General features: G+C 39.0%; 1 pseudogene; it reads right to left on the bottom strand.

The window, feature by feature from the left end:
- LOC120528768 overlaps nt 1–18,938 on the bottom strand; it is a 39,350-nt pseudogene extending 20,412 nt beyond the window's left edge.
- Between the last annotated feature and the right edge of the window lie 4,112 nt (nt 18,939–23,050).

The raw sequence follows: 23,050 nt of genomic DNA, 5'->3' as shown, positions 1-23,050 counted from the left end.
TTGCACCATGCAAGATGTCGTATCAATCGCCTACTGTATCTTGCTTTCTTTTTCTTCGGTTATACAGGTAGTTTTGAATAAAAGTGCACTTGTTTTGTTTGCGAAATGAAGTGTCTCGTGCACTTTTCGTGGCATTACACGTGTATTTTTTGAGCATGCCCGTTTGAGCAGTATAAAAAGTATAACAAAACAACGGGCAGATGGAGAGTGTCTGATGATTGCATATAGCGCCGAACTTACTGCTCTTTACTATTCTCTCCTCTGCGTGCCCTGGAGTACAAAAGAAACAGAATACAGACGCGCTATAGCTCTGTGCTGTACCACGATGCATACTAACGCCCCCGGTTCTGACACACAGACGCTGGCGAAGCTGTCTTCTTCGTATCTCACCGTCACTTGATTTTCTTTTTATTCAGTTTTATTGAGTGTTCCTGCCAGTCCCGCATGTTGCTGTATGCTGGATATGTTCATATGTATTGTCTCTTTCTTTCAGGTGTGTAATAGAAACCACAGCATAGAGAGAAGTGTGTACACTGCTTCTTACAGGAAAAGCGATGGAAAAAGTGCACTTGAATAAAAGTGCACTTTTGTTATACTTTTACACCAATATATGTTCCTGTGTTTGAACGACACGGGCAGATGGGGAGTGTCTGATGATTGCATATAGCGCCGGTTACTGGTCTTTACCATTCTTTCTTCTGCATGTCCTGGGTGCAAAAGAAAAAGCATACAGCAACATGCGGGACTGGCAGGAACACTCAATAAAACGAAAAGCAAGTGACGGTGAGATATGAAGAAGGCAGCTTCGCCAGCGATTGTGTGTCAGAACCGGGGGCGTTAGTATGCATCGTGGTACACTGCAGAGCTATAGCGCGTCTTTAGTGAAAACAGCCGTGTCAGATGGGGTTGTATGGATTGATTCTGAACGCGACTGAGAGAGTGAAAAGTGAATAAAAAAAAAAAGCTAACCTTTACAAAGATCATAAATTGCACCGGCTGTTACAGACTGAAATCAAATGTATGTTTTTATTCTAAAACAGTAAGACTAAGAACAGTTTACTTCTCAAAAGGGAGGGCGCAGGATCGAACCCGTGACCCTTGATTCAAGCGGGGCTGTATCTATTGAACCAGGGAGTCAGTTATAGTAAACTGGTGTCAATGTCGCATGTTAAGGCGGCTTTTTCTTTCTGCAGTTATATGTTTGAATAAAAGTGCAATTGTGTTATTCTTGTGAAAATGTTTCTTTGCTATTTGGACTTCAGGCTTCATACATTATATAGTTTATGCCTACATTTTGTCATCTACTACTAGAATATAAAAAAGTTTCTGTTTTAACAATGTGTTGACACAGATTACTGTAGAAACGGAACAGACATGAAATGCGTGTGTTCCAAACAACGATCTATTATTTCCTCTAAAACTCCACTTCACTCCCAGATACTCAATCAAGGCATGAGCTGAGAGAAGTTCGTGCACGCTCTAAATTGGTGGGGGATGGAATAGCCGGCTTCTCTTTATCAGCACATTTAGAGAACAAAGGACGCTGGCGGAGAGGTGTGAGGGATTTAAGAAGCAGTTTAAGGTGGGACGGAATTACGAAGTTTTTCAGAGGCTCTGGTAATTCTAGTATTAAACTAGAACATCATAAACTTCATCTTAAAATCGTTTAATTAACCAGCTTCTCAAATCACATCGTAATTAAAGTAGCAGGTTAAATGCTTTGTTTTGTATTTGATCTTCTATGTGCCTGTGTGTGTGAATCACTACTTGCTTCTTAAACCGGCTCTCTTCCTCCGACTGTACACAGAATCCATTACATTTGTGATATTACAGCCCTCTGAATAACTAAAAAACTGAGATGTATACGTGTTGTCATTTTCATGATGACAGGAGTTAAAGCTAGTTATTAATCATGTGTTTCACTTCGATGAAATAATTTATTGCAGCAGTACTCAGGGGCAGCTCTAGGCTTGTGGTGGCACTGGGCAGAGGAAGAATCGGTGGCTCCTTTGCCCGCCAATGTCAGTAAGGTAGCTTATGCACGGTGGATGGCCACGTCCGTTGCAGACACTACATAGCCGCTTCGTGCTCATGACACAAGCATTTAACTTTTGCCAAAATTTGTTGCTGCGTTTTTAGCTGTGTTGTTATTTTCATTTTCTGTTTTATATTCAATATATATTGGCGTAGCCGTCACTGCAGTCAGTGCGTTTCTTTCCCCAAGTAACCGATTGCCACACAATCAGCTCTGTAATAGAAGTTAAGCCATCTGTAAGCTTAGCGCCGATTCTTCAAAACGTTTAAGGAACATTGAAATATTTTCGTAGTACATGTTTAATTATTCTACCCTTAACGACACTCAGAGTGAAGAATATAGATTATTTAAATGAAGTTAAAGTTTTATCTGTATAATTTAATAAACATATTTTGCTGCATTTCACCTTAAAAATGATATCGTTATTATATGTAAATACGCGCTTTATAAAGTGGCTCAGGTTGTGCGATATTATAACTATAGTGCAAGTTTGCAGTGGATTGATTGTACTTATAAGTACAAACAGTTCTACAAGGTGCAATTGATTGAGTGCATTTAAAGTTCTTGGGATGAAAGTGTTTCTGAACCGCGAGGTCTGTACAGGAAAGGCTTTAAAATGTTTTGCAGTGGCTGAGACAGCGTGTCCATGAAACTGTATACCGATAATTCACTTTCCAATCAGCTGCTGCTGTGATTCACACTCAGATACAGTGATATAAATACTCCGAGTGGTGCAGTGAGAGTAATATGGAAAAAGATTATCCGCTGTGGCAACTCCTAATGGGAGAAGCTGAAAAAAGAAGAAGAAGAAGAAGTGAGAGTAACAACACTAAAGCAGTTATGGTATTTGGAATACTATGGCTGTTACCTGGACCATTATATTGATACAAGTTAATTACAATCAGATGCATTACACTAATAAACAATATGCGGTTAGTTTCAGTGTACTGTATTTATAAAGCCGCGTCAGGAAAATAATGAGTAACCACACAGGAACAGTACCATTGCTTTGACGCTGGGTGCCGCCAGTCTGCAAAACTGAGCGGAGAACTCGCGATTTGAACGTGGAAAAGTTCTTACGCAACATTTCTGTGCGTACGCACCGTTTATAAATGAGGCCTCTGGTGATTTGTTTGATTTCATCTTATTTAATCTGAGCAGCACTTCTCCCTCTACAATTTCCAAATCCCTCAGTACCTCCTTAGTAGTTACGTTTACCTCTGGGAGGTTATCCACTTGCTCACTTGTAAACACCTCAGAAAAATGTAAGTTTAGGGCATCTGCTATTTCATTGTCTGTATCTTTTAATTCCCTTTACTATTCCTGATGAACTTGACCTCCTCCTTAACTGTTCTTTTACTACTAAAATACTGAAAGAATCTCTTGGGGTCTTCTTTCGCCTTATCTGCTATATTCCTCTCCAACTGTCTTTTAGCCTCTCTGATATCCTTCTTAATGGTTGCCCTCATGTTCTCATACGCTCTATTCTCTTTGCAGTCATTAGTCTTATATGCCTTATACAGCAGTTTTTCCTTTGCAACTTCTTTTTAAATCTTTATTAATCCATCGTGGAGTTTTTTAGTTTCCTATTACTTCCAAATTTAGGTATGTATCTGTCCTGCATTACATGTAAAACATTTTAAACCTGTTCCACTGCTCCTCGACTGTCTCCACATTTAAAAGCTTATCCCAGTCTATCCTACTTAGACTTTGTCGCATCTGCTCAAAATTAGCCCTACTAAAGTTCAACTTAACAATTTTAGTCTTTGCATCTGTACTCTTACAAAATACTGAGAATTGTATTACATTATGGTCACTTGACCCTAGTGGTTCAATCACCTCTACACCCTCAATTCTATCCTGATTATTACAGAATACTAAATCCAGACAGGCTTCACCCCTTGTTGGTGCTTTAACATGCTGTGTTAAAAAACAGTCGCTGATTACTTCTAAAACTCCTGCTCTTGTGCTCCTCCATCTGTAAGGTTATCCCAGTTAATATTTGGATAATTAAAGTCCCCATGACTATAATATCCCCTGTAAACTTGCCTTTTTGATATTACTAAAAAGATGTGTGTTGAAATTACTGTCTGAATTGGGTGGTCTATAACACACTCCTAAAATGAGACCTTTTCCCTAATATTTTCCAGGCGAAGCCACATGTCCTCACTAAGATGGGGCTCATCATCCAACTGAAGATGACTTACATTTAATTCCTGTTTGGCATAAACAGCAACCCCACCTCCTTTTCTGTTCTGTCTATCCTTCCTAAAAAATGTGTATCCCTCTATGTTACACTCATCCCCATCTTTGTTATTTAGCCAGGTTTCCGTTATTGCTATAATATCATAATTATGCTCTGCTACATACAACTCCAACTCACTTACCTTATTTTTGATACTTCTAGCATTAAGGCAAGCTATTTTTAATGTGTTAATCCTTCTTGATTTACGTGTTTGCTTAAAATTTACATTACTATGCATTTTTATTTCTACACCATTGTTTGTTCTTCCATGTATAGATCTAAATCTGGCCTGTCCTAAACTCCCTGCCCCCCATTCCCTAGTTTAAACAATCCTCGACTAGCCTACACATACGCCTCCCCAATACATTGGTGCCCCTCCGGTTCAGATGTAACCCGTCACGGCGGAACAGGTCCCATCTGTTCCAAAAGGAGTCCCAATGCCCCATAAACCTATACCCTTCTACCCTGCACCAAGATTTGAGCCACGTTAAGCCTTCTAATCTCCTCAATCTTACCTGGACTGGCGTGGCACAGGCAGAACTTCGGAGAAGACTACCTTGTCAGTTCTGCTCCTCAGCTTGGTACCTAACTCTTTGAATTTGGATCGCAGAACTGACAGACTACCCTTATGTATGTCATTTGTTCCAACGTGGACAATGACAACTGGATCCACCCGCTCTGGCCAAGAGCCTATCCACCCTTCCAGGAGGTCTCCCACCTGTGCTCCCGGAAGGCAACACACCGTGCAAGACTCTCTCTCTCTGGAGCACACCTGCGCTTCAATCCCCCTAATGATTGAGTCCCCAACTATCACTACCCTCTCTTTTTGGGAACTGGTTTTGAGGTGGCCCGTTGGGGCTCCTCAACCCTGCCTACCACCTCAGAATTATCAGAGTCACCGTCCAGCTCCGCCAGGACATGATAACGGTTAGACACTTCTAATTCTGGGGTTGATGCCCCCGGACAGTGTGCACCCTTTACCTTACGCCTTGTGACCCACCTATTCCTACCTGTCTGGTCTGGAATCTCCTCCCGTGCCACCTTAGGGGTGCACACTATCTCTAAAAGACACCTGGGCCAAGTCCGCCAATTCTCTATTACAACGCAGGTCAGCCAACTCCTCCTCCAGTTCAGCGACCCTGAGCTCGAGGTGCTGGATCAGCTGGCATCTCTTGCAGATGTAGCCCTCATAGACAACTGGCTCTTCCAAACCATCATCTAAAAAGTCCAACATCCAACAGGACTTGCATTGCACTGGCCTCATTATTAAAATTTGACTTGGGATTACTAAGCTGCCTTAACTATTTTTTTTTTTCTTAAAATTAAATTTCTTCTTCTTTCAGCTGCTCCTTAACTTAAATGGTAACACTAAGATCTGCTACAGATATTTTACACCTTTTCCCCTTAAGCTCCTGTACTGTTCTCCCTCTCAGCTGCCTGCTATTTGCCTTTCTATGAGGTTAACTTTACTTTTCTCTGTCTCTTCTAACTTTGCGCTTCTTACTTATAAGCTCTTCACTCGCACTGTTTGTATTCCCCCGTATTAATGAACCAATACACTGTCGCCCACTTAACTGTTCTGCCTCTGGACCGCTAAGGACTGTTTAATCTAAAATAAACAAATAAATAAAACTTTACTACCTTATTTGCTCCTACTGCTCCTTGTGCCTGATCGGTGTCTTAACGCAGGCCGCTTACCTGCGCACTACTGAGTTTCCACCTTTTACTGCTTTGAAGTCAGCCGCGGCCTTTTTTCTTTTCCTTTAAACTAAGGAATCGCTGTTACGACGACGCGGTTATTTATTTACAAATGCCGATATCAGTTACTGCTGCTTTCTACCCTGCCGCCTCGATGCTAATTCAAATACAGATAACAAGAAAAAGAACAAGTACAAGTACAAATAACTTTTCCAATCGCACTTCCAAACACCCAGCTACTTTTGCTCTTGTGCGGTGAAAAAAGCAAAAACCCTTCTAAAGGGAAAAAAGCTTTAAAATTCCCACACGGTTCCTTAGCGGCAACCAAAACCCAAGTTTTTAAGAGCAAAATGTATTTTTTTTATTTAAATCTCACACCACAGAACAAACCAACAACTCTCAACAGACTCTAGCGTTTGCAAAGCACACGTGACTCTCAGCTCTCCAATCCAAGCCACTTAGCCAATGAGTTGGGGAACTGAGTTAAAGATCAATTTAGAACTAGGTTTGAGTAGAAGTTGGGCCACATACTCCAGCAGCAGCATACTGATAAAAACAATATTAATTAAAGAATGATAAAAATGCAGTGCAAGTTAAAAATGCAGGGTGGAGAGTGCAAGGCAGGTATAACAGTCAGTAACATTGTATAACGTTAACATTTACTCCCTGGGTGGAACTGAAGTGTCAAATAGTGTGGGGGAGGAATGATCTCCTCAATCTGTCAGTGGAGCAGGACAGTGACAGCAGTCTGTCGCTGAAGCTGCTCCTCTGTGTGGAGATGATACTCTCCAGGCCTGAGGCGTCCATCTTCTTTATGTTGCCTCCCCAGCACACCACTGTGTAGAAGAGGGTGCTCACCACAACCGTCTGATAGAACATCTGCAGCATCTTATTGGCGATTGCTGTTCCATTTTTTATTGAGTGTCTAAATTGATTGAAGTTTTTTTCTACTTTCTTCAACATTTTATAAATGTAAATTTAAGAGCTTATAATGCTAAAGCATTCTAAAAAAATATTCTGCAGTATACATACTCCAGAACTGTATCATAAATTTCATCAAACATGTCATATGAAACTTGATGGATACCATGACTAGGAGGAGGTTCTGTCTGGAAGCAATTATTGGTTACCTTTCTCACTATGGTTTTGTACTCTTTTTTATTTCCCTTTTTAAACTCTTTTGACCATGATAGAATCACCTCATCATTTTGTGTCTGTGGTTTGCTATGGGTGTTGGCACCTTGAGGATGGGGATGTGGGATGTTGACATGATTGCTCTGCTAAAGAAGGCTGCACACACTGAAATGTCTCTACTATGAACAGACAAGGTAAAGACCCTCGCAAGAGACTCAGAGCTTGAAAACCCTACCAATGACCTTGATTATTGTCTTGATTAGCCTGAAAGGGAAAAATGTTGTAAAATCTTGCCCTTTGCTGCAATATTTGTCCAAAAGAACAGTCCTATTGAATATGTCACTTTCTGCTGTGCCAAATTGTTCTTATGTTTTAAAAGTGCTAATATAAAACAGACATTGAATTTCCACTCTTATTTACAGCTTCAGAAATATATCATTGGATATGCTGTCCAGAGGAGATCACCAGAGCGTAGAGACAGAAGAAGGCACCAAGTAGAGATAAGCCAATGAGATTAGTAGCTTTTCCAGGAAAAAATGCAAATATGTCTCAGGCCAAGTTTCTGTTTTCTGCCCTGAAATAACAGCTTCTCAAAGCTGTTTCTCCATTACACAAGGTATAGTTAGGGCCAGGGAATCCTAATCATACAAAATTAGTCACAGTGTACTTTTCTAAGGTGTCACCAAGTGATAGTAATCGCAGGAGTTTTAGTAAAAGTAGGAACAGTATATAGTAGTTGACTGCTTGCTATCAATTATCAAGATATCAAGAAAACTCAGGACATGGGGAAAGCTCCAAGTCAGAGGAAACATCTTTTGTTTATGCTCAAATGGGGCAGTCAGTCATTTGTGTGCCTTTTGTTAAGCTGTATCTTTACATTCTAGTGGTTGTCATGCATAGAATCCTAGACTGTACCAGTTTGGGACTTAAAATGTTTTGACGGAAGGTCAGGCTATGAATAGCAGCAATTTTTGTCATGATTCTAACAAAATCAAATTCAATAGCAAACATCAGATTTTAAAATATGTTTGAGGCTTATCAATATGCAATGACTGAAAAGAATCCTGCAAAGATTAGTGAAGTGAACTGCAAAATAATTTTGGGTGTTGTTAGCTTGGCAAATAAGTGCGATTTCTGCAGGCTGTGTGCATTCTTATGCAGGTAGACCAAGAGAGGCAGCTGGGATTTATTTTGACTTTTTGCTTTACCATATATCCCTGGGTAAATGCTGAACCCTTTGAAAAAACATGAAAAGACGTGACAAATAAACATGAAGGCAATACACTAAAAAACATTAAATGGATGCTCCAAAAAACTGTCATTTTTATAATTCCTAACTGGAGTCTACACACAATAAACAGCTATCCTTCTTAAATATCATAATGTGCTAGAGACATTTGGAATGGCAAGCAATAACTTCTGATTTATACAGATTGAAAGGATGAAATGACAGCAAATGTTCTCCAACGTTAAACTCTGAAAAAAAATTCTTGTAGCTAAACTGTAAACATTAGGATCTGCAAGAAGAATTTGGAATGACAGTTGTGTTACATGGAATGACTGATTCAAAATCTGACAGGAACAGCAAAAAACATTAAAAGATTTATGTAAAAGTTTTCTACTGTGGGTTGTTAAGTAATTCATACAGTAAATGCTATTTATTAAAATTCAGTAAAACAAATTACCCTTTAAGTATAGCAATTTAACAATCTGTATGAATAATTCACACTTTAAATGAATGATTTACTGATTCAATTCAATTAATCAATCATTTCAAAATAAGGACAACTGCAATGTCCATCCTCCTTAGACTCAGTGAATGTTTATTAACATCAAGTTTTCCTTGAAAACACTTATGGATGTCTTTGTTCATTACTGTTCCTGAATAAGGAGAAGGAATTAAATGTAATAGAATTTAAAGTGATCTACACTCATACTAAACACAAAGGAGTACTCCTGTTATTCTTTATTGAGAGTATGCTGTTTTAGATTTTTCCATTACATTTTTTAAAATGTGTTTAATATTGAAGTAATTTTCTGAGGGTGATGTCATAGTTACCTCTGCTACCTCATTCTTCCAAAATCCTGATTCCACCCTAGTCACTGTCCAGTGAGTCTAACCATTCTCCCTGTGTTTGTAGGACTTTTTTCTCTGGTTTCTCCAGTTTCCTCCCACAAACCAAAGATGTGTAGCTGAACTTGTTTGAAGACTCCTAATTGAACTAGACTGAGTGTGTGGTTTTATGATGGACTATCACCTACCATCATATCATACACTGATACCCTGACTAAATCTAGTTCTAACTGAGACAGGTTCTGGCCTGCCATGACACTATATTGAAATAAGTATATATTATAAGGTATTCTTACCCACTCATTTATATTATAAAATGAGTGGGTGTTATAAACCTACTGGTTCAATCAACCCAGAAGTCTTTCTTCGGTTGTTTCTTTGTTAAAGACAACAAGTTGATTTAGATGTCATAAATGTTGCTATTATTTCTATGATAGAATAGTTAGTATTTCTATCTTAAGGTCAGAGAAATCTGAATTAATTTCCTACTCAGTCTTTTTCATGTGTATTTTACAACTTCTTCTTTTGTCTATGTATATTAGCTGAAAAGTGTGTCTCTAAACTGGTCCAATAGGTTTATTCTTGAGGGTGTCCTATGATGGACAATGCTGATGGGACATGTTCTGGCCCCTCATGACCCTGGAATGAAAAAGGAATGCTGAGGAACAGGGTGGATGGCTGAGATTGAGCTCCACTCTTTCATAACCTAAAACAAAACATTATTTTCCAATATTGCATATTTTCCTTATATATCATATTTTTGATTTTATTCATATTTTCTTAAAATTACTTTTAATTAAAATAATACAGATTATGATTTCTTAGTTTAACAATTGCAACACTTAAAAATCATTTATTTTAATGTAATCGTGGATTGATGAGATGTTAGCAGTTTTGCCTTACACTTTGTAAAAACTAGCCCTGCCACAGACAGACATGACACCACAATGTCCAAACAAACACACATTTATTCTCCTATTTACAATAACTATTTACAGTGGTTGCTCAGTCCTTGGTCCTTCAGGAGCCTCCACTACTCTCTTGCAAGCTCTGTCCACTTCCACCTGACTCCGGCTCCCCGAATGGAGTGAGGCGGCCCCTTTTATAATGCCCTGGATGTGCTCCAGGTGCCTGATGATGAACTTCCGGCAGCACTCCCCAGTGTGGCGAAGTGCTGTCCTTGCACCCGGAAGCACTCCAGGCTTACACCATCCCTGATCAGTGATTTTTAGTTGGCCCATTGTCAGTGTGCATGTGAGTGCACACATGAGTAGGTCTTGCAATGGACTTGTATCCCGGCTCCTACCTGCAAAAGACTCTGTTTTTACGTAATACTGCAACAGAAAAGACAGAATCATAATTTTAACATTTAAAGAGACTTTTATTTACACTTACATAATAGATAAGCTGTTTTTTCTTACGTGCAAACGATTATAAGTTTCTCAGAAAGATGTTACTAGTTACAAGTGCTCACCTTCAAGAGAACATAAAACATCATTCATTTTTCTTATTTTTTAAAATTCTTCAAGTTCATTTGTCATTTTATATTACTGAAATCCCACTTTCTGTCTGCTACGAATTAGAATTTTACACATTAAATTAGTGCTTAGTGTGTTCAACTTTATCTCATGTCTTGTTTTCAATATCGCCAGCTTAGGTTTGCCTAGCAAAAGAGATTTGTTTTTGTTTTTCTTAGAGAAGTCTATCCCAAAAAAAAGTGATCTCTAAAAAATGCAATTCCAAGTTTCCAAACTAACACAAAAAGAAAACTGAATATCGGTTTTAGTCTATTGTACTTTAAAAATCATAAAAAATTATGATTTGATTATGGAAAGAGCAATTATTAACAGTACTTAAACCAACTGTTCTTAAAAAAGAGTTAGTGGCAACTGCGACATGCACAATCCTCCACTATAAGTCACCAATTCTTTTTTCTGTAAATAGGTTTACAGAAAGGTCTCCAAGCTAGAGAAGTTGTATCATCTGTGTTCAAAAGATTCCTCCAGTGTGTGTCTGGCATTTCCATCAAATCGTAAAAAAGATCAATGGAGACTGTTTTTCTTGGCAAGCTTAGGAGCTTTGCTAGGTTTATTAAAATCAGGTAGCCCCTGGTGACCTCATAATTGACTAACATATCTGGAAGACTAAGAAAAGTATACATAAAAATAGTCAACAGAGGATTGAAATTTAATTAAAGAAAATGTAACTATAGATCTGAAGGCTGCAAGCTAAATTTGAAAAGGTTAGCATAACTATTACAATTTTCAGTGTCAAACTTTGTCATTGCTCCTCTGAAATGAGAAAGTGCACCCCAGTTATTTGGGATGTTCTTTACCTTTATATAGATTGCTTGTCATGGATTTTATGGTAAAATAATCTGTTGGAATGGACATGCTTTTTCAGAATTACAAATTTATAAGCAAGGTATTATACTGTCTTCTCGAAATAGGGGAAACTGACCTTTATGATATAAACCTACACATAACAATTTAAAGGCAGATACACAAAGCAAGAATAATATGTTTGCTTACAGAACCACAGTAAAAGTAGCAGTATGCAGGAAAAAGACAATTAAATTGATTAATTTCCACAGTTCCAATCCCAGTGTGTTATTTCAGTAATGACCACCTGCACAGGTCAAGCGCAGAATATCCTCAGGCAAGAAAAACATGGACTACAAATGCAATAGCAGCTGAAATTTACAATTAGATTTTTAGGGAATGGCAGATTACAGACTTTTAATGCTACAATGTTCAATAACTCTGGACCACTGAAAACATTGTTCAGACTCAGACAAGTAAACTGAAAATAGTACTAAGCGTGATTAAACCTTATTTTATACAGGCTACTTTTATAATGAAAACTTTGTCTCTGGTTTTGGTTTAGAATCATTTTACAATTACTGTGCTTGAGTGTAAATGTTTGCATACATTTTAATTTGAAATTTGTGACACAATGGCAGTATGGTGACACTAGGGATAGTGTGCTTGCCTCAAGACTCCAGTGCTCACTTTTTTTCTGGGCCCATCCTGGTGCATTTCTTTCCTTGCACATCCCCAATTCTTCATCGAATCATTGTGACGGAGTGAGTGAGTGTGTGTGTTTGCGTGTGTGCATGTGCATGTGCATGAGGAAGCTCTACTATATATTGGGCTAGTGTCCCCCATGACCCTGACTTGGATTACACTGGTTTGAGAGTCCATGTATTGTTTCTCTGTACGTTATGTGTCTGGAGCACTAGCTGGTTAAGTGAGTCTGTCAGAATGGCACACTGAGTCCGAGGAGATACTGAACTGGAAATGTTATAAATTAAAGTCCACAACATACAGTATGCCCCTATGTCACAATGCTTGACTATATACAGTGGGTCAAAAATTGAGATGTGTGTATGAAAGTCACTGTTCTAAGAATTAACTGAACCTATTTATAAATATTGGTAAAAGACAGATCCATTTTCTTAAACTTTTTCGAATTTTGGGCCATGGAATGGCCTGGTTATGACTCTTATCTTGTAGTTTAAGGGGCTTTGATTAAATCCCACCCACTCTTTAGAGTTTTCTCATTTGTCCCATATTTGCCTAAGAACTATATATAAAATTCACTAAGGGCACACGACAGTGAGCAAGTAAGACAGAGCCACGCCTGCCAACTCACAGAGCCCCGCCCACCAACTCTAAGACCATGGGATACGATCGACAGAGCCCTGCCCGCCAACTCTAACTCTCCTACCGCGTCATGGGATATGCACAACAGAGCCCCGCCTACCAACTCTAACCCTCCTATCGTGTCATGGGATACGCACGACAGAGCCCTGCCCGCCAACTCTAACTCTCCTCCCGTGTCCACCTTCAAAACCAGTCCCACCCACACGGAGCCGACACGGCATTTCTCGCCAAGCATCTGCAGTACGCTTACAAAATAAAGCAAACTCTACATGCAGCGAAAATTTACTTCTCCAGCAAGATTCCATGCTCAGAACCATCAAACCCTTCGCTAAATCATACAAACACATGCATGAAATTGCTCAGTCCAATCCAACAGCAGCTGTACGAATGCTTTTCGAGGAAAACCCTCGGCAGAATTTACGATGCTACAATGCCCCGACATGTCACAACAATGTTGCAGCGATTTTCATTGGAGAAGATGGCAGACTGCCTGCCGAAAGGAACATTTGCATCTGTCCTATAGGCAACTCCTGTAGACAGATTTCCACGCTCAATATGAATTGCAATGATATGGTTTACCCACTTTTATTCCCTTACATAAGTTGACCAGAATTTTTTGGGCCAATCCGGGGACTTGGGGGGACGGGAGGCTAGAGGAGCGTAGAATCTACAGATCACGAGTAGGGACTCTAAATACTACAGAGTACAAAGCGAAAGCTTATCACGTGATTTCTCGCCAAAGTTGCAGGATGTGGTAAAGCATAACCTCCATCAAAACACTGTGCACACTCGCCAAGTTCAAATTATCGTGGTGATGAGATACATTTAAAAAAGTGGACCAGCTGAAACTCGGGGACAAAATCTTAGATGGGGACATGTTTCTGAGTGGGGACAGTTGTCCGAAAAATGGGACTGTCCCTGGAAAACGGGGACAGATGTTCACCTTACCTTACAGAGACATTGGCTGGCACAAAGATTTACAACATGTTCCAGATAAAAGAACCACCAAGCAAAGAAGGCTTACTCAATGCCAGTTTTACACGTACAGATTAGCAGTGAGGAATATGTTTAGTATTTTGCACTCCAGCGGCGAACTATTCCAACAGTACGTAGTAGATGTGTATGTTAAAACAGAGGGCGTGAGTCTCAACTATCTCAGATTACAACAACAAGATTTGTGCGTGGAACAATACAAAAGACTGTCAGACGCGCTACAAGCAAACGCTGAAAATAAAAACGTACGTGTAGACAAAATGATCATATTACCATCCACACTTCTAGGAAGTCCAAGATACATGCAACAAAACTAGCAGAATGCCATGGCCATAGTGCGTAAATTCGGACAGCCTCATTTATTTATCACTTTCACATGTAATCCTGCTTGGCTGGAAATTCTACATGCACTGTCAGATACCCAAAGACCGGAGCACAGACCTGATATCCCACATGCTGTTTACCCTTCACAATAATTCTAACAACCAGTCTTCAGCCATGGTCAGTTGTACGTGGTTTTTTCTAGGATTAGATCTTTCGACTCATTATCTGTTGTCACCACCAAAACACTATTCACACCTCCGTCTTTCAAGAAGTATTTATTTCTTCTTGATTTCTGAATTCCTTTCTCACAGTTTTCCATTCCTATTCTTACACCGCAGTATGCTACGGCAGGCTTCGGCTAGTTAAAAATAAATGTTTAAGAGCTCGGTGGTTAGTGCTGCTTTTCAACAGCTTCAGGGACTTCAGTTTCCCTTTCACTGTGTGCTGCTTGGTTATTCTCTTTGTTTTTGTACTGATTTAAAAGAGACTGTGCCCTGAGTACACACAGCTCCCAAGTATCTGGTTTCAATTCTTCATCTTTCACTGTATGGAGTTTTCATTTTCACCCCATGTGTGCAAGGTTGCATAATGGCACAGTAGGTAGTACTGATAGTTTTTCAAGGACTTGTCTGCATGGAGTTTTCTTCAGGTGATCTGATTTCCACTCCTGAATTTCAAAGATCCATCCATCCATTTTCCAACCCGCTGAATCCGAACAAAAGATATACAATTTAAATAAATTTGTGAATCAAATAAGCCCCAGTATGGAAGTGTATGTGTATGTGTATGTGTGTGTGTGTGTGTTGATTTCTGTAGAATACACTGTGGTGTGCAGTTACATCTACTTTTACCTTTGTAGACTTAGCAGAAACTTTTATCCAAAGGGACTTACTAAAAAGGTCAAACATAATTGAGTAACATCAGCCCAGACATTGTGTAGCTGTTCCAAAATTACCAAAGTTCAGCAATTTCAACTCAAAAAATGGGATTCAACAAAAGCCTGATGCACAGAAATGATTCCACAGACAAAATATCTTAGTTTTTAAAAGTTTAGTTAAGTTTCAAAGTAAAACAGTGCACACAAAAAAAAGAAATTAAAATAGCAAAAAAAAAGGGAAAAATTCTTGTTAAGAAAAGTTCTGTTCAAAGCTTGAATCTTGTTACATCTCAAATCATTACTATTTACTTAACATATCTGAACAATTTGAAAACAGCCAGAACACTGTATACTTATCCCATTTCTAAGTTGAAAATGGGCTTTTCAAGTCCCTGCTTACTGGGAACTGTTCTAGACACAACTGAATCTATTATCACACTGTTCCTCAGTTATAGTAAGAAGGTTCTATCTCTTACTAACCTATAGGGGGAAAGGACTATACCATAAGCTATGACTATGGAAGAAATTTATATTCTTACGTTCCAGACCGTACAAACTGTATGTAAATATATATTTTTTTAAAGATTAAGCACAAATATAGTTAATTACAACATATAAGGCACAGTGTAATAGTAAACTAATGTAAAAACATTGAATAACACTGACACAAAACACCCAGGCTTCCTGCTCAGCTGCATGAGCAGGTTTACTCGCTCTCTCTCTCTCTCTCTCAGCAGCACGCGCTCGCTCGCTCCTCTCTCTCAGAACAGAGAGGAAAATTTGAACAAATCCGAACTTTAATTTAAAAAAAGGAGTTCACGCTAATAGCCTTACAGCCGGATCGCTGTACTGTACAGTAAACACTTTTTTTAAAATGAGTTTTAAGCACAGGGAAAAAAAGGAACATTTAAAAAAACAGAAAAGTAACATTGCAACAATTCACGCTACGAACTGAAAAATTAACTGAAAAATTAACTTTTGAAAATCCGTAATACAAAAACTATAAACCCCCAAGAAAACTAACCTTGCATGAGTCGAGTTCTGGCATGAAGTGAGGAGGAACTGGGTGGAGAGGAGGTTACAGTTTTGAGGGAGAGTCCGGCTCTGCGATGGAGGGATGTTTTCCTTCAGATGTTTTCTCTATTGTGAATTCTTGGGTTTCTTTTGCAGCCAGGCACGCACGGGCAGGCAGGCACGCATGCGCAGACAGGTCTGACCGAGAACAATGCAACACGTGTGGAAATCATCGGCTAACACAAACTGAAAGAGAATCTGGCTTGTTCGTATACCGATTGTGTGGTCGTGAACCGAGGCAAAAGTTTGGCGAACTTTTTGGTCATGAACCGAGTTGTACGTGTACCGAGACGTTCGTGAACCGAGGTTCCACTGTACTATACTTTACTTCAATATGAGCCAAGTACTTTTATATTAACTATTCTTTTCAAATCTCTAGCAATAACACTGCAAACATACATTTTAAAAATGTCATATATCAAACATTGGCTGTTTCTTGAAGCAGGCACAGTTTATTCAATGGTCTGTCCAGTGAGCTGGTTTTGGTTTGCACACAAACTCTTCTGACTGCACCTTTGGCATCTGGCATCGTTTTCATGACTCGACCTGTTACCCAGGAATTGTGAGATGTAGCTTTATCTACAATTAAAACAACGTCCCCTGGTTCAAAATTTCTTCTTGGTGCAAGCCATTTTTGACGTTCTTGAAGTATTGGCAAATACTCTTTAGTCCATCTTTTCCAAAACAAATCAGCCATGTATTGAATTTGTTTCCAGCATCTTCTTGGGAATGGTTTTCTGAAATGAGTTTAGGTGGCATTTCAGGTTGTGTCTTCATTAATAACAAGTGATTGGGTGTGAGTGGTTCTAAATCATTTGGATCATCTAATGTCTTTGTAAGGGGTCTGTTATTGAGTATTGATTCCACTTTACACATCATAATATGAAAATTTTCAACATCAAGTGTTTGTTGGTTTAGTGTTGAATTTAAGATTTCTTACGCTTCTGATTTGTCTTTCCCACACTCCACCTTGATGAGAGGCTGATGGTGGATTAAAAATCCATTTGATTTCTTTCTGCCTCATAGCATTGCCGATTTTTTCATGTTCCAAGTTTTTAGTAGCTTCTCTTAGCTCTCTTTCTGCTCCAACAAAATTTGTTCCATTGTCTGAGCGCATGATTTTAACTTGTCCTCTTCTACTCTTAAATCGGAGTATGGCTTGGATACAAGAATCAGTGTCTAAGCTATGTGCAATCTCTATGTGCGCAGCTCTGGTTGTTAAACATGTGAAGATTACTCCGTACCTCTTGACTAGACTTCTTCCTCTTTTGACTAAAAAGGGGCCAAAATATTCCACTCCAACATTAGTGAATGGTGGTTGGTTGGGTGCTAGGCGATCTTCTGGCAAATCTGACATTTTGTGCTTACCTGCTTTCACATTGTATCTTCTGCACGTTGTGCACTTTGAAATTATTTTTCTAATAGCTGAGTTTGCTTGAGGTATCCAGTATTTCTGGCGTAACTGTGCAAGCACATGGTTGTGCCCACAATGTCCAATTTGTTTATGAATGTGCTGCAATATGAGAGAAGCAACATGTGAATGCTTGTGAAGAACTGAAGGATGTTTAGCTTCTTTGGGCATTGCAGCTTTGCAGAGTCTTCCTCCAACTCTCAGTATTCCATCTTGTATGATCAGGTCAAGTTTATAGATTTGACTGTTCTTTTTAACACAAGTGTTTTTCGTTAGAGCCTTTAATTCTTCTGGAAATTCTTGCTGTTGACTTAGGCGGATAAGCTCTGTTTCAGCTTTAGCCAAGTCTTCTAGAGAGATTGAACTTGGTTTTAAAGTCCGTTTATACTTTTTCATGTGCTTTGTGATGAGTGATATTTGTTCTTCTGGATTACTTTTAGATTGATTGATTGCTAGTTGGAATGTTTTTCTTTCATTTCTTAAGCGCAGCAGTATGTCTTTAAACTTGAGAAACCAGGCCACTGCTTTCTTCAAGCAATGCCAATCTGAAAAGTAAGTGATTAGTTTGTTGATGGGTTCAGTTGCCTCCTCTATTCTTGTCATGTTAACTGCACAAGTTTTAACTTCTGGATCATCTTCAAAGAGTGAATCGTTCAGTTGATCTGGTCTTTTTGGCCACTTACGTTCTGACTTCAATAAGAAACTTGGGCCTTGTGACCATGTAGTGTTTTTGAGAAAGTTTTCTATGCTTAGCCCTCTGGATGCTTGATCAGCCGGGTTAAGGGCAGATGTGACATACCTCCACTGTGAAGGTTGTGAATTATCTCTGATCATGGATATTCTGTTGGCAACAAAAGTCTTAAATTGAGTGCTTTCATTTGAAATGTATTTTAGCACTGTGGTGCTGTCAGTCCAAAACATAGATTCTTGTAAGGACATTTGAAGCTCTCCTTTAAGCATTTTGTCCATTTTAACTGCCGCAACGGCTGCTGTCAGCACCCAATCTTGGAATCGTGACCTGCTTTAATGATGGAACTCTTGACTTGCCCATCAGGAATGAACAATGCTTTTTACCCTCTCCATTGGTTAAGACAAGGTAAGTGACAGTGCCATATCCATCTTCACTAGCATCTGCAAAATGGTGCATATGTGCTGTCTTTATGGTTCCAAACCCGGTAGGTTTGAAGCATCTGTTCACTTTATAGTCTGTAAGTAACTTCAAATCATTCATCCATTTTTTCCATTTCTGAATGTGTTTGACTTCTACTTCTTCATCCCACCCAAATATCTCTTTGCATAAATCACTTAGAATAAGCTTTGCTGGCAGTAAGGTGGGTGCTAAAAAACCTAGTGGATCGTAAACTGAGCTAACAACAGACAGAATACCACGCCTTGTAGTGGGCTTGTTTTGCAACTTAATCTGAAATTTGAAACTGTCAGTTTCTGTGCACCACTGGACGCCCAGGGCACGCTCTGTGGGAAGGAGATTGTGGCTCAAGTCTAAGTCCCTTTGTTCATGAGCTCTGTCTCCTTCAGGAATAGACAATAAAACTGCTCTGTTGTTACTCACCCACTTAGTCAAATGGAATCCCCCTTTGAGGCATAGAGCTTGGAGATACTTTGCCAGCTTTATTGCTTGTTCTTCTGTTGCCACCGACTTTAGACAAATGTCCACATAGAAGTTATTGAGAATGGTGTTAACAGCTTCCTCAGGAAATGTATCTCTGGCATCTTCGGCTGTTCTACGCAAAGCATAAGAAGCACAACTGGGTGAAGAAGTAGCACCAAAAAGATGTACTGTCATTTTGAATTCTTCAAGGTCTTTAATTAGATTACCTTCAAGCCATCATAAAAAACGTTAAAGATCAGTGTCTTTGTCTGGTATCTTAACTTGGTAGAACATTGACTTAATCTCTGCCATTAGCGCTACTGGCTCCTTTCTGAACCTTGTAGGGACGCCAATGAGTGTCTTAGTTAGGTCAGGGCCTTTTAATAATTGTTCTTTAAGTGAAATCGCCTGGTAGGTGGCAGTGCAGTCAAAGATCTCTGAAATCTTTTTTTTCTTTGGATGATACACACCGTGATGTGAAATGTACCACACTCTGCCTTCACTGCAATTCAGGCTTTTTTTGGGTACCTTGACAGTGTAACCCTTAGTCTATAATGTCTTTCATGAAGGCTTTATAGTATTCGTGGAAACCTGAATTTTTGCTCAGTTTTCTTTTCAGTCCCATAGCATGCTGTTCAGCAATACAGCGGTTATTTGGCATTTTAAGTGTTTCATCCTTCAAAGGCAAATTTAAACAATAGTGGCCACCTACCTTGTCTCGCAGATTCTGAGGCTAAGCGCATGAACTTGATGTCCTCTTGCACATTTCTTCTTTTTCTTCACAGTTGCGCTCTGGAAAATCTGTGTTATATTGTTGCAGCAACATATCTTCAATCTCTGTTATTGACACACGTTTGATTGAATGTTTGGGCAGCTTACCACGTTTGTCTCTTTGTATGGTCCACCAACTACTCTTCCAAGAACTTTTCGTCGATGAACGGGTTAACAGACTATTTGTATCTTTCAGCCATGCTGCTGTAGTGTCAATAAATTTGTTCCATTTCTTAGAGCTTTCTGCGAATGTCGTTTTCTGTTTCTTACAGACTGTTTGAAACCAGTGGCACAGAACAATGTGAGCACCACAAATCAAGAGCAGTAAAACAAACAGAAAATAAAACTAGCTAATTTTTCCTTAGTAATAAGAACCTATCAATCCATTATCAATTAGTTAGATATTAATATCTGCAAGATCTGAGTTTTTAACTGCTTCTTACATACTTTGAAGAAGTCAGTGGTTCAGATTAGGGAGGACAGCTCATTACGGCTGCTAAGAGCTACACATGAAAAGAGTCTAGATTGAGATTTGATGCCACACCGCTCACTAGCTGAGTGCTTCCATATACATGGGTGCAGATCCTTTAACCAGTCTGGAGACAAGCATCAAAGATTTGAGCTTAATATGTGCTGCTACAGGCAGTCAGTATGATGACCTGAAAAGAGAAGTGCCATGTACCTGTCTTGACTGGTGAAATACAAAAAATGGTGCTGTATTTTGAAGCATCTGCTTTGACTTTGCTTGGTAGCAATTGCAGGTACTCCTGCCAGCAGAGAGTTGCAGTATCCAAAATGAGACAGGACCAATGCTTGAAATGTTTTAGTTGTAATGAGCTAAGCTTTACAAAGATGGGGTCTTGAATAGTCAAACTGGCTGGGATAACAAGAACTGAACTGAAGATTTGTTCCTTTAAACTAGATGGTGTTCCTTCGCCCAAGCTGAGATATCATCGAGACACACCAAGATATTTGTGGAGATTGTGTCATACTCTGAAGGGAATGACAGTTATGCCTGAGTATTATCTTCATATCACTGACATGAGAATCTATGGGTCTGCTTGATAGAGCCTAATGTGGTGGTGTACACAAAGAGAAGAGGAGAGGACTTGGCACCAGTCCTTGTGGGATTCCTGTATTTGCCTGATGTAAATTAGACATCTTTTCTTTCCAGAATAAACAGTGGGATCTGTCTGAGAGATAAAATTCATACCATCTAAGAGTAGTCCCATTGATGCCTAGGCAAGAGAAGATCATTAGTTTTGTCAAAGGCAAAGGAAAGATCAAGTAGAATGATAATGGATGACATTGTGGTAGCTCTAGATCAGCATCCTGTTCATCACTGTTTTTTTCCTTGTCCATTGTGCTGCCAAATATGGTCCAGCTCTCTGTGACTTGTTAATGAACAAAGCAGACTCAGGAAAAAGAATAAATAGATGGGAGGATTAAAAAATAAGAACTGATCAATGGGTGCTTCTACTGAAAGTTTGATAGTGATACTATAGTGACTCTGACCTGTGAGGAAATATGGAGGTTTAAGTGTGAATGGGTGCAGAGGCATGCAAGCTTGGGTAGCCAAGACAGAGCTGCACTGAACAGCACAGCAGGGCAAATTAGAAAGAGAAGATGCACAAATGTGGTGGAGACCTCATGAACATGGCAGTTACTCTGAGGTAGCTCAAGACTTTAACGGGAGTCAAATGAAACCAGAAGCAGGAGTGAGTCAAGGTTTCCTGTCATAAAAGAGTTCATAAATGTTCCTTCCAAGGGCTAGTGACTACTGCTGGAACTCTTTTGTTAGTCCTTCCTCAGCCACACCTTGGGATGTTAAAATACTTTGCTAAATAAGTAAGTTGTCAGTTAAATGCCCTTTAAAACTTACACAGCTAACAGATGGCATTGTGTGCATTTTGTGTATAAATGTACACAAAAATGTATCCATGTAAAAATCAAATGAATACATTAGCAGATGAGTGCTGTTAGCAAAGATAATGAAGATGGGATAATATAAAATCACCTGTAATGACTGTATTCTTATTTTATAACCAAGAATGTCAAAGGCTCTTTCACTCTTTGACATCTCCTTAAACTTAAATTAATATACAAAAATGGCATGAAATCTCAACATCTTATTATGGAAAGAAAAAAAAAATTCTGACACCTGACTTAGAAACATTGTATGAACTGTCTGATTCAAAAATCATCTTGGCAGTGCAAACAATTGTACAGGCAAGTAAATTCTGCAATCGCCATATCAATAAAAGCTGGCAAAGAATTTGGCAGGGCTGGCAAATCAGCCTAAAACAGCCCTATAATTCTAATTTCCATACAGTCTTCAGTATAACAGTGAGCAGAGATCTATAATTTCCCATCTTGAATCTCTTTCATACGCCGTGTTTTTTGTATCCACTTTTACTGTATATTATTCTTGTGGTTCACAGGAAAGACTCCACCTCTCCCCTAGCACAGTGAATAGGACAGCCATTATATTGTATTGTTCATTGCCCTATCTGGAAACTGAGATTATTTTTGTTAGATATTTTATGGAATCTACTCTCAGAATACTACCACTTTAAAACTGCCTAACCTTGACCAAAAAATGTAAGATCAGAAGAAATATGGATGGATAATTGTGAATTGCATTCACAACACATATGAAATATGATATAAATTGCACAGAAATCTGCTGGGTGAGAAAATCATTTTGAACTTCTATGGAAGTAGATTGACCCCTTTGGTGCACATACAATTTTCACAGTATTGAAAGCAGGAAGACAAGTGTTGATCCAGACAAAATGGATGAACTTGTAATGTGTACTCAGAAGGTATAAACTAAAAATTTCATGGTGGGCATTACATTTATCTATTGACTCCAATGTATGGCATAACATCAATTCAGGAAGTGGACTTTTAAAAACCCAGTTTTCAATTATGTTTCTGTAAATGCCCTTGTCTTAGGTGGTTGCTGCAGAAAAATCACTCAGTTCTTTGAAAGGATAGTAAAATATTTCAGTGCAATATTTTAAAACTTTTTTCCCCACAACATCCATCAAGAAATCCATGTAAAACTGTCCTGCAGCAAGCTCAAAAAAGATTAAGCATTATTAAATAACTGTATTCTATGGGGATCAAGAATTCTT

Source organism: Polypterus senegalus, chromosome 4, assembly GCF_016835505.1.
Source record: "Polypterus senegalus isolate Bchr_013 chromosome 4, ASM1683550v1, whole genome shotgun sequence".
Taxonomy (NCBI): Eukaryota; Metazoa; Chordata; class Cladistia; order Polypteriformes; family Polypteridae; genus Polypterus; species Polypterus senegalus.
Note: the sequence above shows the minus strand (reverse complement) of the source record. Positions and strands in the feature narration are given on the sequence as shown.